General features: G+C 41.2%; 1 long non-coding RNA gene across 2 annotated transcripts in view; it reads left to right on the forward strand.

The window, feature by feature from the left end:
* The window catches only part of LOC110505122, a 73,234-nt gene that overhangs the window by 32,064 nt on the left and 25,673 nt on the right, over positions 1-15,497 (forward strand). The window contains exon 1 of one of the 2 annotated variants that reach the window (XR_005041180.1): positions 12,761-12,820. The exons of the other annotated variant lie outside the window; for it this stretch is intronic. This is a non-coding gene — a long non-coding RNA (uncharacterized LOC110505122). Of the gene's footprint in view, positions 1-12,760; positions 12,821-15,497 lie in introns of those variants that run through there. 2 annotated transcript variants of the gene reach the window in all.

Genomic DNA, 15,497 nt, shown 5'->3' on the forward strand with positions numbered 1-15,497 from the left:
AGCCCTAACACCTTGTCCCGGACTGCCGCTCTTATTTACGTGTTGAAGGTCTCTGTTGGGTATCTTTGAATGGTCTGGTCGTTCTCCGTTATCGGGTGTAAGTTACTGATTGCTCACAAGATATCACAATGTCCTTTCTCTTAGCTGTCTGTTTCCTTGCTTTCATTCTGTGAGAACGGTCTTCTGAGGAGGCTAATCAGCCATGTCAACGCTTCTAGCTTGGGAATGAAAGCTGTGTAGACAACCGGTGACTTGAAAATAATACCAGGTGGTCCTGCTTGAATTCACCTTCTTAGATACAGTACTCAACTGTAGCATTGATTGTTAAGAGGTTCCTTTTTCCTCTTCAACCTAGTTTTTCATTTCAGGGTTGTGACAAATCGTGGACCTCGGCTGCAGCATGTGGTCCTCTAGTCCAGTATGTTAATTCTTAACTCACATGCTTTATACCCTCGGGTCAAAAGGGGTGTTTCCGTCTTTATGACACTCTCTCTGGGTTCCTTCGTTGTGAGGCAAGGTATTAGAATTTACTATGATCTCGTTTAGACAACTAAAATCACCCTTCATTTTCACAAAAACATTCTCTTTAATCTGGATATTTTCTACACAATGTAAAGAATGTAAACATCATATACACATTATGAAAACTCTTCAAGTTCCAATGTTTTTGTTACAACGTCCTCATTTAACTCATTTAACTTTAACTCATTTATCAGAAAATCGACATTCATTTTCATATTCCATCTTTCATTCTAGCCACCATTTTGTTTGATGAAATATAATGTCCCAAAGCATTTTTTGCATGTTACAGTTCTGAGGTAAACTCTCCATAAGGCCCACACAGACATTCCAATCAACTACAGTAAAGGAAAAAGGATTTGTCTTCCCCTCCAATCCCCCCTTCTCCCCTCTATGCGGGAGAGAAAGATAGCCCTGTAGAGTTGATCCACGGTAACCTGATCCTCACAGGCCAGTCATGACAGTCCCCCTCTGTTGAGTTCAACTTGGAAGGATCCTGCATTTTGCAACCCACCATAAGAATGATCATTGGATGTCCTGGTTTGTGGATCATCGAAGCAGTCCCCCCCGGTGGTTTAACCTGGTAGGATTTCTGCAAGCTGCAGACCACTACCAGAATGGACAGGGGATGTCCGACTGTGGCTTAGTGTTCAGGGCCGTCATCCAGTTGTAACCAGCTAGTGGATCTAAGCAGTAACTAAGGCAGACGCTAGCGTCCCACCTGGCCAAAAGCCAGGGAAAATGCAGAGTGCCAAATGAAAATAAATTACTATAAAAATCAAACTTTCATTAAATCACACATGTAAGATAGCTAATTAAAGCTACACTGAATCCAGCCAAAATGTCAGATTAAAAAAAAAGGCTTTTTGGCGAAAACAGAAGATGCTATTATCTGAGGATAGCACCCCAGTAAACAAAGAGAGAGAAGCATATTTCAACCCTGCAGGCGCGACACAAAATGCAGAGATAAAAATATAATTAATGCCTTACCTTTGACGAGCTTCTTTTGTTGGCACTCCAATATGTCCCATAAAAATCACAAATGGTCCTTTTGTTCGATTAATTCCATAGACATATATCCAAAATGTCCATTCATTTGGCGCGTTTGATCCAAATAAATACCGTTTCCAACTTGCGCAATGTGACTACAAAATATCTCAAAAGTTACCTGTAAACTTTGCCAAAACATTATTATTAGGTATTTTTTAACTAAATAATCGATCAAATTGAAGACGGGATGATCTGTGTTCAATACAGGAGGAAAACAAACTGTAGCTAGCTTTCTGGTCATGCGCCTCTATCAGACAGTACACTACAAGTGACTCTCGTTCTGAACAGGGCTACATCTTCATTACACAAAGGAAAAAGCTCAACCAATTTCTAAGGATTGTTGACATCCAGTGGAAGCGGTAGGAACTGCGCTTTGGTCCGCTTCTTACGATGATCGTGACAGAATCACCCACCACAAAAGGACCAAGCGGCGTGGTAACGGGCAGCAGCAGCAGCAGCAATGTCAGGATTTGTGGACATGGGAGCGAGATCTGGACTGTGTCACTACTTGGGAGGAGATAGACAGGTGGGCGGTCGACCCAGGGAGAGTGCCGGAGCCCGCCTGGGATTCTCTGGAGCAGTGTGAGGGATACACCTAAAATGTATTGGGGGGTGAACACGGGGAGTGTGGCGAAGCCAGGTAGGAGACCTGCGCCATCTCCCCATGCTTACCAGAGAGCGAGAGGGACCGGGCAGGCACCGTGTTATGCTGTGGAGCGCACAGTGTCCCCGGTGCGGGTGCATAGCCCGGTGCGGTACATACCAGCTCCTCGTATTGGCCGGGCTAGAGTGGGCATCGAGCCAGGTGCCATGAAGCCGGCTCTACGCATCTGGTCTCCAGTGCCTCTCCTTGGGCCGGCGTACATGGCACAGGCCTTACGCATGGTGTCCCCGCTTCGCCAACACAGCCCAGTGCGGGCTATTCCACCTCGCCGCACTGGCCTGACTAGCGGGAGCATGCAACCAGGTAAGGTTGGGCAGGCTCGGTGCTCAAGAGCTCCAGTGCGCCTGCACCGTCCGTCTATCCAGTGCCACCTCCACGCACCAGCCCTCCGGTGGCAGCCCCCCGCACCAGGCTGTCTCTCCGTCTTCTGCCTACAGGTGCTTCCTCCTCTCCAGTGCTGCCAGAGCCTTCCTCCTCTCCAGCGCTGCGAGAGTCTCCCGTCTGAACAGCGCTGCGAGAGTCTCCCGTCTGCCCAGCGCTGCGAGAGTCTCCCGTCTGCCCAGCGCTGCGAGAGTCTCCCGTCTGCCCAGCGCTGCTAGAGTCTCCCGTCTGCCCAGCGCTGCTAGAGTCTCCCGTCTGCCCAGCGCTGCTAGAGTCTCCCGCCTGCCCAGCGCTGCTAGAGTCTCCCGCCTGCCCAGCGCTGCTAGAGTCTCCCGCCTGCCCAGCGCTGCTAGAGTCTCCCGCCTGCCCAGCGCTGCTAGAGTCTCCCGCCTGCCCAGCGCTGCTAGAGTCTCCCGCCTGCCCAGCGCTGCTAGAGTCTCCCGCCTGCCCAGCGCTGCTAGAGTCTCCCGCCTGCCCAGCGCTGCTAGAGTCTCCCGTCTGCCCTGAGCCGTCAGCCAGACAGGAGCTGCCCTGAGCCGTCAGCCAGCCAGGAGCTGCCCTGAGCCGTCAGCCAGCCAGGAGCTGGCAGCCAGCCAGGAGCTGCCAGAGCCGCCAGCCAGCCAGGAGCTGCCAGAGCCGCCAGCCAGTCCCGAACTACCCTTCAGTCCCGAGCTGCCCCTCAGTCCCGAGCTGTCCCTCAGTCCAGTGGGGCTCTTTAGTAGGGTTGCCAGTCCAAGGTCGGTGGCAAGGGCCGCCATTCCTAGGAGGCCACAGAAGCGGACTAAGACTATGGTGAAGTGGGGTCCACGTCCAGAGCCGCCACCGCGGACAGATGCCCACCCAGACCCTCCCCCCATAGGTTCATGTTTTTCGGCCGGAGTCCACACCTTGGGGGGGGGGTACTGTCACAACCTGACCATAGTTTGCTTTGTATGTTTATAGGTTTTGTTTGGTCAGGGTGAGATCTGAGTGGGCATTCTATGTCTAGTTTGTCTTTTTCTGTGTTTGGCCTGATATGGTTCTCAATCAGAGGCAGGTGTTAGTCGTTGTCTCTGCTTGGGAACCATATTTAGGTAGCCTGTTTTGTCGTTGTGGGTGATTGTCTATGTTAGTTTCTTGTGTCAGCACATTTGGTATATAGCTTCACGGCCATTGTTCATTTATTGTTTTGTTCAGTTTACTTCGTGTTTTCGTCATTCATTAAAATGATGCATTCACACCACGCTGCGCTTTGGTCCGCTTCTTGCGACGATTGCGTCTCTTAAAGCCACAGGTTATTGAGGTGTTGGCGTACAGCTTTCATTACACTTAGTTTTACAACTTCACATGTAAATATCATGGGATCACAGGTGAGATGATGGGTGATAATAGCACAAGAGAAAAACCATGATAGGATTCAGCTCGTATTAAGCGAAACTGTTGAAAGAGATCATTAACTACACGTTTGTTATGTTTCTATTTAAAGCATGGCAGATCCTCCCAATTTGTTTCATCACCATAGGGACTAATAAGAGTTCTATGATTAGCCACTCTTGAGATGATTCAATATAGCTTGGAAGACAATTTCTATGCAACACCAAAGTCGGGTGGTTCCATATGGAGTAAAACTACTAAATCTGAAACAGATGGTAAAGAGATTTGTCAAGAGACCTGACTTTGTAACACATGCTCAATGAAGATGTTCATGGGTAGTGATGAAAGGTCAGATAAAAGACCAGCAGTGTTTCAAAGGAAGCAAATGGGGTAAGACGTCAGCTAGGTAAACAGCGATGGCAGCTGCCTGACCAGAAGAAAAATGTTTCTTTAAACGGCTGGCATTGGAATAAGCGTAGAGCACAACAGATCTGCCTTCATAGGAAACAAAATGCAATTAAACAAAGCATTGATTATTGAAGTATTCCCACAAGAAAGTATGTAGCTATTTATAGGGAAGATGAAGTGAGAATGATGGTAAAGGATGGTAGACACTTTTCAAAATGTGTATGTCAAACAATGCCAACAATCCCAATTGTGCGGGTAATTGGAAAAATGATTTAGTTATAACTCCTTGTTTATTTAAAGTTCATGGCCGACTCTACAGAACTACAGAGAATAATTTATGGCATTTTGACAACTTACGAATTCAAAATTATTTTATTGAAAACAAACTCCATTTTTATCTTTAATTCTGATATTTGTGTGAAGAAAAATGTTACATGAGTATAAACATTGGTGAACAATGTGTATTTGACACATTACCTAGCTTGAAAGTCAACATTTTCAGCTCCGTCAAATGTCCAATACTGTATTGCCAAATGTTGACAAATTTCTAGCTTTCATTAAAACAGTTAAGCACTTGCAAAGAGAGAACCCCTTATTTATCTTTTTTTTTATCAACGTAGTTTGGGAATGCACTAGCCTCCAAAAAAAACCAAACAACCCAAAAACATGATAGGCAAAAAAATACATTATAAAATTATATATATATATATATATATATATATATATATATATATATATTCATTTTTCTAAAATGGCTAAACATTTAAGCAAAAATTACTTATCCAAAGACAAAATTCAAACACTTATCTTCAAGACCAGCATGTGGGTTCCTTTATGAACTTCAATAACACCAGTGGATTAGGTGCATTTCTGCTCAGTCAAGCACCATTTTCAAGAAGCTGTGTCACATTAGTGGATACTCATACTGCTCACAGGGCCGGTTTTGACTAGAAGTTACTTTTTCTAGCAGGTTAGGAGAATTTATGCAGCAGGTTACGAAAACAAGATTAAGGTTAGGAAAAAGGGTTAGGGGGAGCTAAAATGGTCCCAGATGCGACTCAAAAATATCTAGCTATAACCAGTCCTGCCCTGAGAACAGTCTTGGTTCCCACTAATGTGATTCTGCTTTCAAGAAGCGTAGGAACCTTAGGTATGGATATTTCCTTTTGGTTTACAAAGCAATTGAGTGCCGTAAATCCTCCAAATAGCCTTGCATTTGAGGCTACTCAAGCAGATCTCAATATTTTCTTTTGGTTGAAGCATTTAAGAACTGAGACATACTTAAGGTTTGTTTCTGGATAAAAGGCTAAGACAGACAATGCTTCTCACATTTCAAATATGGCAGTGCTTCTCACAATTCAAACATGGTGTTTTTTAATAAGTCAAAGCTTTTTCGAAAATGTTTAAAGGATATATCCCTTTAAAAGTAATTTCACAAAAACATACAATAGGTAATGGCATGTAAGAAGAAAGATTACTCAAATGGAGCCCTGAGTGAAACTGGTCAAAACACAATGCTTTTTAAAATCTAAGTAGAAATAGGCCTAACTATTATTGTATTGTGGTTGTGTCTAGATAAGGACATCAAACATATGTACCCCAAACTTTTAACACTCACAAATCCATAGAGACTCAACATTTACAATGACCTCTTCTTCAGTTGTGCACAATCCAGTAATACATTCAAATGGAGACAAATGAGACGGTTCAGAGGACGTCAAGAGAAAGAACCGTACTTGGCCCTTTAGCTTAAACAACCAGTATAAAGCCCAAATAAAAGTTCCCTTTGGGACAAGGCCAACTGCTATCACTTTCAAGGAAGTTAATGCAGTGTAATGTGTTTGGTGCTATACTCTCCAGTCACATAGAATGACTCTTGGAATAGCCTCCTGTGTTGTTTCTCAGAGATTGCTGCTGTCACAACTAGTGAATGTGAACTGCCCAACACTGCAATTGATTGAAGCCAGATGCCAAGGTGGACTAGAATTGGCTCTTGCAATCTGCCGGTGTAGTGAAGTGAATGGTAGATACAGACTTTGTGCTGTTTTTTCTTCTTTTGACTTGAACAAGGTAATCAGAGCCCATATCATGTATCAATAGCTGATTGACAAATTAACATGAATTATTGAAGAATGTGTTAACTGAGATGAAATGGGAGGTATCTTATTTTGGCTCAGACCCCAGTTTATGTCCAACTCATTCACAATGTAATTTACCGAAAGATCCTGTGGATGGGGCTGAAGTGTAACTTCTGGCTACAGTTATATTGCTCTCAATCCCATCACCCTACATTATGATGAACAATTATTGCAAAATCCTTATGATCAGCTAAATTGATTGATCCACAGAATGGATTGTTCTTGTTACTCCGACCTGGACACAGACAAAACTTGGTAAACAAAAATCTGGGACATTCAAATTAGTATCGTATGCTATGAATTCCTTTGTGGATGTCTTATCCATTTTGTATGATACAGTATGTTCCGAATTCCAATTTGTTGTGGCTAACGTTAGCTAGGTGGCTAGAGCAAACTGGATTAGGGTTAAAAATCATGTCAAACTCTTATTGCGCACAGAGGGATTCCATGCAACTTGTTATGTGACTTGTTAAGCATATGTTTTACTCTTGAACTAATTTAGGCCTGCTATAACAAAGGGGTTGGATACTTATTGACTCAAGACCTTTTCATTTTTAATTAATTTATCACATTTTCAAAAACATCCACTTTGACATTATGGGGTATTGTGTGTAGGCCAGTGACAGGAAATCACAATTTAATCAATTTTAAATTCAGGCTGTAACACAACAAAAATGTAGGAGAAGTCAAAGGGTGTGAATACTTATTGAAGGCACCAGTGGTGGAAAAAGTACCCAATTGTTATACTTGAGTAAAAGTAAAGATACCTTAATAGAAAATTACTCAAGTAAAAGTCACCCAGTAAAATATTACTTGTGTAAATGTCAAAGTATTTGGCTTTAAATATTCTTAAGTATCAAAATTAAAAGTACAAGTATAAATCATTTCAAATTCCTTATATTAAGCAAAGCACACGACCACACTTTTTAGTTTTAAAAAAAATTCACAGATAACCAGGGACGCTCTCCAACACATAATTTCCAAACGAAGTACTGTATGTGTTTAGTGAGTCCGACAGATCAGAGGCAGTAAGGAGGACCAGGGATGTTCTCTTGATAAGTGTGTGAATTAGACCATAGTCCTGCCCTGCTAAGCATTCCAAATGTAACGAGTACTTTTGGGTGTCAAGGAAAATGTCTGGAGTAAAAAGCACATTAATTTCATTAGGAATGTAGTGAAGTAAAATTAAAGTTGTCAAAAATATAAATAGTAAATGAAAGTACATATACCCCCAAAAAAACGACTTAGTACTTTATTCATTAATTAAAGTACTTTACACTACTTGAAGGCACTGTATACGGTGCATTCGGAAAGTATTCAGACCGGTTGACTTTTTCCACATTTTGTTATGTTACAGCCTTATTCTAAAATGGATTAAGTACAAAAATGTCCTCATTCACCTACACACAATACCCCATAATGACAAAGTTAAATAGTTCTTAGAAATTTTAGCAAGTTTATTACAAATAAAAATCAGATATATTTACATAAGTATTCAGACACTGCTATGAGAATCGAAATGGAGTTCAGATGCATCCTGTTTCCATTGATCATCCTTGAGATGTTATTGCAACTTGATTGTAGTCCACCTGTGGTAAATTCAATTGATTGTACATGATTTGGAAAGGCACACACCTGTCTATGTAAGGTCACACAGTTGGCAGTGCATGTCAGAGCTAAAACCAAGCCATGAGGTTGAAGGAATTGTCCGTAGAGTTCCGAGACAGGACTGTGTTGAGGCACAGATCTGGGGAAGGGTACCAAAACATTTCAGAACCATTGAAGTTCCCCAAGAACACAGTGGGATCCAACATTCTTAAATGGAAGACGTTTAGAACCACCAAGACATGGCCGCCCGGCCAAACTGAGCAATCGAGGGAAAAGGGCCTTGTTCAGGGAGCATGGTGGTGGCAGCATCATACTGTGGAGATGTTTTTCGGCAGCAGGGACTGGGAGACTAGTCAGGATCGAGGGAAAGATGAACGGAGCAAAGTACAGAGAGATCCTTGATGAAAACCTGATCCAGAGCACTCAGGACCTCAGACTGGGGTGAAGGTTCACCTTCCAACAGGACAACGACCCTACTGTAAGCGCACAGCCAAGACAACGCAGGAGTGGCTTTGGGACAAGTCTCTGAATGTTTTTGAGTGGCCCAGCCAGAGCCCGGTATTGAACCCGATCGAATATCTCTGGAAATACTTGAAAATAGCTGTGCAGCGATGCTCCCCATCCAATCTGACAAAGCTTGAGAGGATCTGCAGAGAAGAATAGGATAAACTCCCCAAATACAGGTGTGCCAAGCTTGTAGTGTAATCGCTGCCAAATGTGCTTCAATAAAGTACTGAGTAAAGGGTCTGAATACTTATGTAAAAGTCAGATTTCCATTTTTTGTATTTTATACATTTGCAAAAAAATCTAAAAACCTGTTTTTGCTTTGTCATTATGGGATATTGTGTGTAGATTGATGAGGGGGGTAAACAATATAATCCATTTTTGAATAAGGCTGTAATGCAACAAAATGTGGAAAAACTTAAGGGGTCTGAATACTTTCTGAATGCACTGTATATTTCCACACTATGAAGTTGAAATAATACTACGAAATTGTGAAAAGTATGATACTGCTCTTTTAGTGTAAAGCTGTTTGAAAAGACCTCCTTAAATTGCAGCCTGTTTTGATGGGATGGAGTTTTTGCTTGCATGGTGACATCACCAAAAGGAAAATTAGTTAATTGACCAATAAAAAAGAGAGTTCCAACCCTCTCTGCATATAACAACTAGTTTTTAGTTTTCCACTCCCCACTCAGCCCACTCCCAGACAGTCCCAGCAAATGTTAACTGTACCGAGAAATGATTTGATATTGAGATGTTTTATTTTTTTAACGGATTCATTGTACCTTTAAATTATAGGAAAACATCATCCAAAACTTTGGATGATATTTTGTAGTTTACTCCAGGTTACTTATTCTAAAGCTTTTCTCCAAAAATCTTCAGCGTACTAGATCAACATTTGGAAAAAGGTGCGTCCCAAGACAAATTCAAAGCAGTTTAAAGGGGAGATTGCTACTTCAATTTTTGGACTTATAAATTAATCTACTGTATACCCATTGATTCCTGAAGAATGTAACGTATATATGTTTCATAAGCTTAGTTCAACTGTCATAACCCATCAGAACCCAAAATATCAGCTTGTTTTAATGTTTGCAAGCAAAGTAAATGTAAACAAACACTGTACAAAACTTCCTCAAAACATGGTTCAATCTATACTTTTGATATCATGGATTGTCAGTCCTTGCATCCATAGCTCTGTCTATGAATTTGAGAGTGGTTACATTTCTCCAGCCCCATCCCTAAGCTTTTTACCCAAATAGTGGTGGGTAGAATGCTTTGTTATTGTTTCAACTGCATATTGCCCCATTAAATCTATTTAAAGAGGAGTAAGGGATGCCATTGGTAAGTATAACAAAACCTCCGGTATTCCTCTTGAGATTTAAATTCCTCTTCACACACAATAGAGCAGGAAAATCCTGTATCCTAGCTTTGGCAACCATTTCTCTTCCTTTGCCTTTTCTATTCCCATTGCCTATGCACTAGTGATAAGACACAATGTTGTATCAGTGACACGCATGCCCCGCCCACTTAGGATCTGCCTTTTTCAGCCATCTATTTTCTGTGTTTGAGGGGTAAAAAAATCCACATCACTTAAATTTCGCTGCATTGATTGCTTTCATTTTACTTCTGCAACTCTTTCATACTTTTGCTTGTGCCTGTTGTTTTTTCCCGTTGACATTACGACCTCAGACATTTTTGTTATGACTTGTCAAACATCCCGGTAATGGCTGAAATGGTTCTCAATGGAATACATTGGCCTTGTCCGAATACCTATACTTGCGTCCTAAATAGTAGTGCATTTGAGTATACTAACAAAATAAAGTGTTATAGTATGTAAGTTTCGTAAATCTAGTGTGCTTTAAATGCCTGGGTGTTATTTTCATTTTGGCTCTACATCTAGTAGAATTCGATGCACACTTTTCCATAATGCATTGGAAGAGGTGGGCAGCGAGTGATAGTCCCTAGTTCTCTTCAAGTAGCCAAACAACAAAACTAGGCTACTTAATTAGAAAAATGCCGAATAGCGAATCTTCGGCGGTGGTGTTCAAATGAAATTATCACGAGAATTGCATATACTCTACATCTTTGAAAATCCAAAGTAGATTTCTGTTTTCTTAATGATTTTTGATTTTATTGTTCCATTGGCCTTTGTCAGAGCTTTTCAACTAAATACTAAACCATCTTTTGATTTCTGAATGTGTTGGCACTGGGGACTTGGGGTGTGGCTGTGTTATTTATGTCATGTTAAGAAGGCCTTTTGATTTGAACATATGGATTGTTTTAGTTTTGTAGGCTAGACTACCTATTTATGGATCAATCCTTAGAAGTAATTCTGATCTCGTTCCTAACGATCCGTCCTTTAGTTTTATGTTGCTGTCAAGCAGCTCTGTATTTGTGATGCACCCGACTGTCCACGTTTTTCCGTGCAAAAGCCTTCTAATTTGAAACATTTTATGCATGTACTAGGCTATTTGATGTAATGTATATATGTCACAGCACCTTGGTTTCACAAAGAAATGTTTTGAAATGGAACCAATTATCTTTTCTGTCTTGTCATTTTTAAGTAGTACAGATGGGCTATATGGGCTACAGTATAGGTTGAATGTGATAGTCTGCCTATAACCAGCCTGAGTAGGCCTATAACTCCATTACTATTCTATTCAGAGTTTAGAGAAATTAATCAGATTAGAAATGAGTCATTATTTCTCGTTAATGCAATGCATGTCTGTTGAATTTGGAAAAACCACCCACACTCGGAGTCGCCCCTCCTACTCAGCCAGTCAAGAGCCGATACTTGCTAAATATAATGGAAACGTATATAAACGCAACATGCACATGCAACAATTTCAAAGATTTTACTGAGTTACAGTTCATATGAAATAAATTCATTAGGCCCAAATCTATTGATTTCACATGACTGGGAATACAGAAATGCATCTATTGGTCACAAATACAGATAAAAATTAGGGGCGAGGATCAGTCAGTATCTGGTGTGACCATCATTTGCCTCATGCAGCGCGACACATCTCCTTTCCATATACAGTTGAAGCTGGGTTTACATACACCTTAGCCAAATACATTTATTCTCAGTTTTTCACAATTCCTGACATTTAATCCTAGTAAGAATTTCCTGTCTTAGGTCAGTTAGGATCACCACTTTATTTTATTTTAAGAATGTGAAATGTCAGAATAATAGTAGAGAGAATTATTACTTTCTTTCATCACATTCCCAGTGGGTCAGAAGTTTACATACACTCAATCAGTATTTGGTAGCATTGCCCATTCCTCCTAACAGTGCTGGTGTAACTGAGTCAGGTTTGTAGGCCTCCTCACTTTTTCACTTCTGCCCACAAATGTCCTATAGGATTGAGGTCAGGGCTTTGTGATGGCCTCTCCAATACCTTGACTTTGTTGTCCTCAAGCCATTTTGCCACAACTTTGGAAGTATGCTTGGGGTCATTGTTCATTTGGAAGACCAATTTGCGACCAAGCTTCAACTTCCTGACTGATGTCTTGAGATGTTGCTTCAATATATCCAGATATTTTTCCTCCTCATGTTGCCATCTATTTTGAGAAGAGAACCAGTTCCTCCTGCAGCAAAGCACCCCCACAACATGATGCTGCCACCCCTGTTCTTCACGGATGGGATGGTGTTCTTCGGCTTGCAAACCTCCCCCTTTTTCCTCCAAATATGATGGTCATTATGGCCAAACAGTTGTATTTTTGTTTTATCAGACCAGAGGACATTTCTCCAAAAAGTACAATCTCTGTCCCCATGTGCAGTTGCAAACTGGTTTTGGAGCAGTGGCTTCTTCCTTGCTGAGCGGCCTTTCAGGTTATGTCGATATAGGACTCTTTTATTGTGGATATACATACTTTTGTACATCTTTCCTCCAACATCTTCACAAGGTCCTTTGCTGTTGTTCTGGGATTGATTTTCACTTTTTGCACCAAAGTACATTCATCTCTAGGAGACAGAACGCGGCTCCTTCCTGAGTGGTATGATGGCTGTGTGGTCCCATGGTGTTTATACTTGCTCACTATTGTTTGTACAGATGAACGTGGTACCTTCAGGCGTTTGGAAATTGCTCCCAAGGATGAACCAGACTTGTGGAGGTCTACAATTTTTCTCCTGAGGTCTTGGCTGATTTCTTTTGATTTTCCCATGATGTCAAGCAAAGAGGCACTGAGGTTGAAGGTAGGCCTTGAAATACATCCACATGTACACCTCCAATTGACTCAAATGATGTAAATTAGCCTATCAGAAGCTTCTAAAGTCATCACATAATTTTCTGGAATTTTACAAGCTGTTTAAATGCACAGTCAACTTAGTGTGAATTAGTGGAATTGTGATACAGTGAAATAATCTGTCTGTACACAATTTTTTGAAAAATTACTTGTATCATGCACAAAGTTGATGTCCTAACCGACTTGCCAAAACTATGGTTTGTTAACAATACATTTGTGGAGTGGTTGAAAAACTAGTTTTAATGACTCCAACCTAAGTGTATGTAAACTTCCGACTTCACCTGTAGTTGATCAGGTTGTTGATTGTGGCCTGTGGGATGTTTTCCCACTCCTCTTCAATGGATATTGGAGGGAACTGGAACACGCTGTCGTACATGTCGACCCAGAGCATCCCAAACATATTCAGTGGGTAACATGTCTGGTGATTATGCAGGCCATGAAAGAACTGGGGCATTTCCAGCTTCCAGGAATTGTGGACAGATCCTTGCGACATGGGGCCCTGCATTGTCATGCTGAAACATGAGATGATGGCGGTGGATGAATAGCATGATAATGGGCCTCAGGAGCTCGTCATGTTTTCTCTGTGCATAAAGTTTGCCATCGATAAAATGCAATAGTGTTTGTTGTCTGTAGCTTATGCCTACCGATACCATAACCCCACCGCCACCATGTGGCACTCTGTTCCCTGAGACGGTGTCTGACAGTTTGTGGAGAAACTGTTCAGTTGTGCAAACCCACAGTTTCCTCAGCTTTCTAACGTCATTCTCTAAAATGACGTTGGAGGCAGCTTATGGTAGACAAATTAACATTAAATTCTCTGGTAACAGCTCTGGTGGACATTCCTGCAGTCAGAATGCCAATTGCACGCTCCCTCAAAACTTGAGACATCTGTGGCATTGAGTTGTGACAAAACTGCACATTTCACAGTGGCCTTGTTTGTCCCCAGCACAAGGTGCACCTGTGTAATGATCATGCTGTTTAATCAGCTTCTTGATATGCCACACCTGTCAAGTGGATGGATTATATTGGCAAAGGAGAAATGCTCACTAATAGGGATATAAACAAATTTGTGCTCAAAATTTGAGAGAAAAACGCTTTTGGTGCATATGGAACATTTCATTTTTGTTTTTCAGCTCATGGCGACCAACACTTTACTAGATGTGTTTATATTTTTGTTCAGTGTCCCGGATTTCCGTTTACTATGTTACGTCTACACCTGAGTCCAGGTTGGTTCCACCCCTTTATGTTAATGTTTTAATACATGCAAATTCACCTGGTGCATTTATGCAAATAAGATTTTCTATATCTTAACACAAAATATGAAAAAATACCAGATACCAGACAACAACAAAATGTGTATAAATTTGAGTACATTCTAAGCAAAGACAATTTACATTAGACAAGAAATTGAATTGCTGAATACCCACCAAAATCCTTGAACTCAGGAAAATAGTTGATGTGCTATAATTCAGTCAATATCTGATGGATTATAAAAATTATAAAAGTTTGGAGTATCTTCATCCATTTTCCAATGGTTAAGTTTATGAAAATTGCTTTTAAAACCTTTTAACAAATTTGATGACCATTGTTCAAGTTTCGATGGAGTCACTGATTAATCAAATCAAATCAACGTTTATTTGGCACGTGCGCCGAATACAACAGGTGTAGACCTTACAGTGAAATGCTTACTTACAGACTATAACCAATGGTGCAAAAAAAATGTGTGTGTGTGTGTGTGTGTGTGTGTGTGTGTATGTGTGTGTGTGTGTGTGTGTATGTAGGTAAGTAAAGAAATAAAACAACAGTAAAAAGACATTCGAAAAAAGAGTAGCAAGGCTGTATACAGACACCTGTAGGTCAGGCTTATTGAGGTAGTAGGTACATGTAGGTATCGTTAAAGTGACTATGCATATATGATGAATAGAGAGTATCAGAAGTGTAAAAAGTGTGGTTGGCGGGTGATGGGACACAATGCAGATAGCCCGGTTAGCCAATGTGCGGGAACAGTGGTTGGTTTAGTACATGTACATGTACATGTACATGAATGTATAGTTAAAGTGACTATGCATTTAAGATAAACAGAGAGTAGCAGCAGCGTATAAGAGGGGTTGGGGGGGGGGGACACACAATGCAAACAGTCCGAGTAACCATTTGGTTACCTATTCAGGAGTCTACCCTCTGAAGTGCCTTGCGGTCGGAGACCGAGCAATTGCCGTACCAGGCAGTGATGCAACCGGTAAGGATGCGTGTGTATATCTGAGCATACCTCTTGAACTGTCTGTGTCCTCCTAACTGGAGGTTATTTTTTTTAAAGAAACTAAATATACTTCTCTGCTAAAATCTGGGTATAGGATTGAACGGATTATGAGTCTTATTACATACATTTAGTTATTGCTTGCTTTTCTAAAGTCTACCAACCTTGCCAGTAGGCATGCCAGCTAAGACAGTTAGACAAGCTAGCTACTCTAACTTGATTGATAGCCTGAAATGGCTTCTTGGTAGCTAGGTGGGAGATAGGTTCCCAATCTGGTCTAGCTCAAGCCAACTTCTAATTTCTTATTTCTTCAGAGAAATACTACAAGCCACTTAGCAACTAATAGCCACAGGACAAATCTGAGGGGTTATAA

This window comes from Oncorhynchus mykiss, chromosome 31, assembly GCF_013265735.2.
Source record: "Oncorhynchus mykiss isolate Arlee chromosome 31, USDA_OmykA_1.1, whole genome shotgun sequence".
NCBI lineage: Eukaryota > Metazoa > Chordata > Actinopteri > Salmoniformes > Salmonidae > Oncorhynchus > Oncorhynchus mykiss.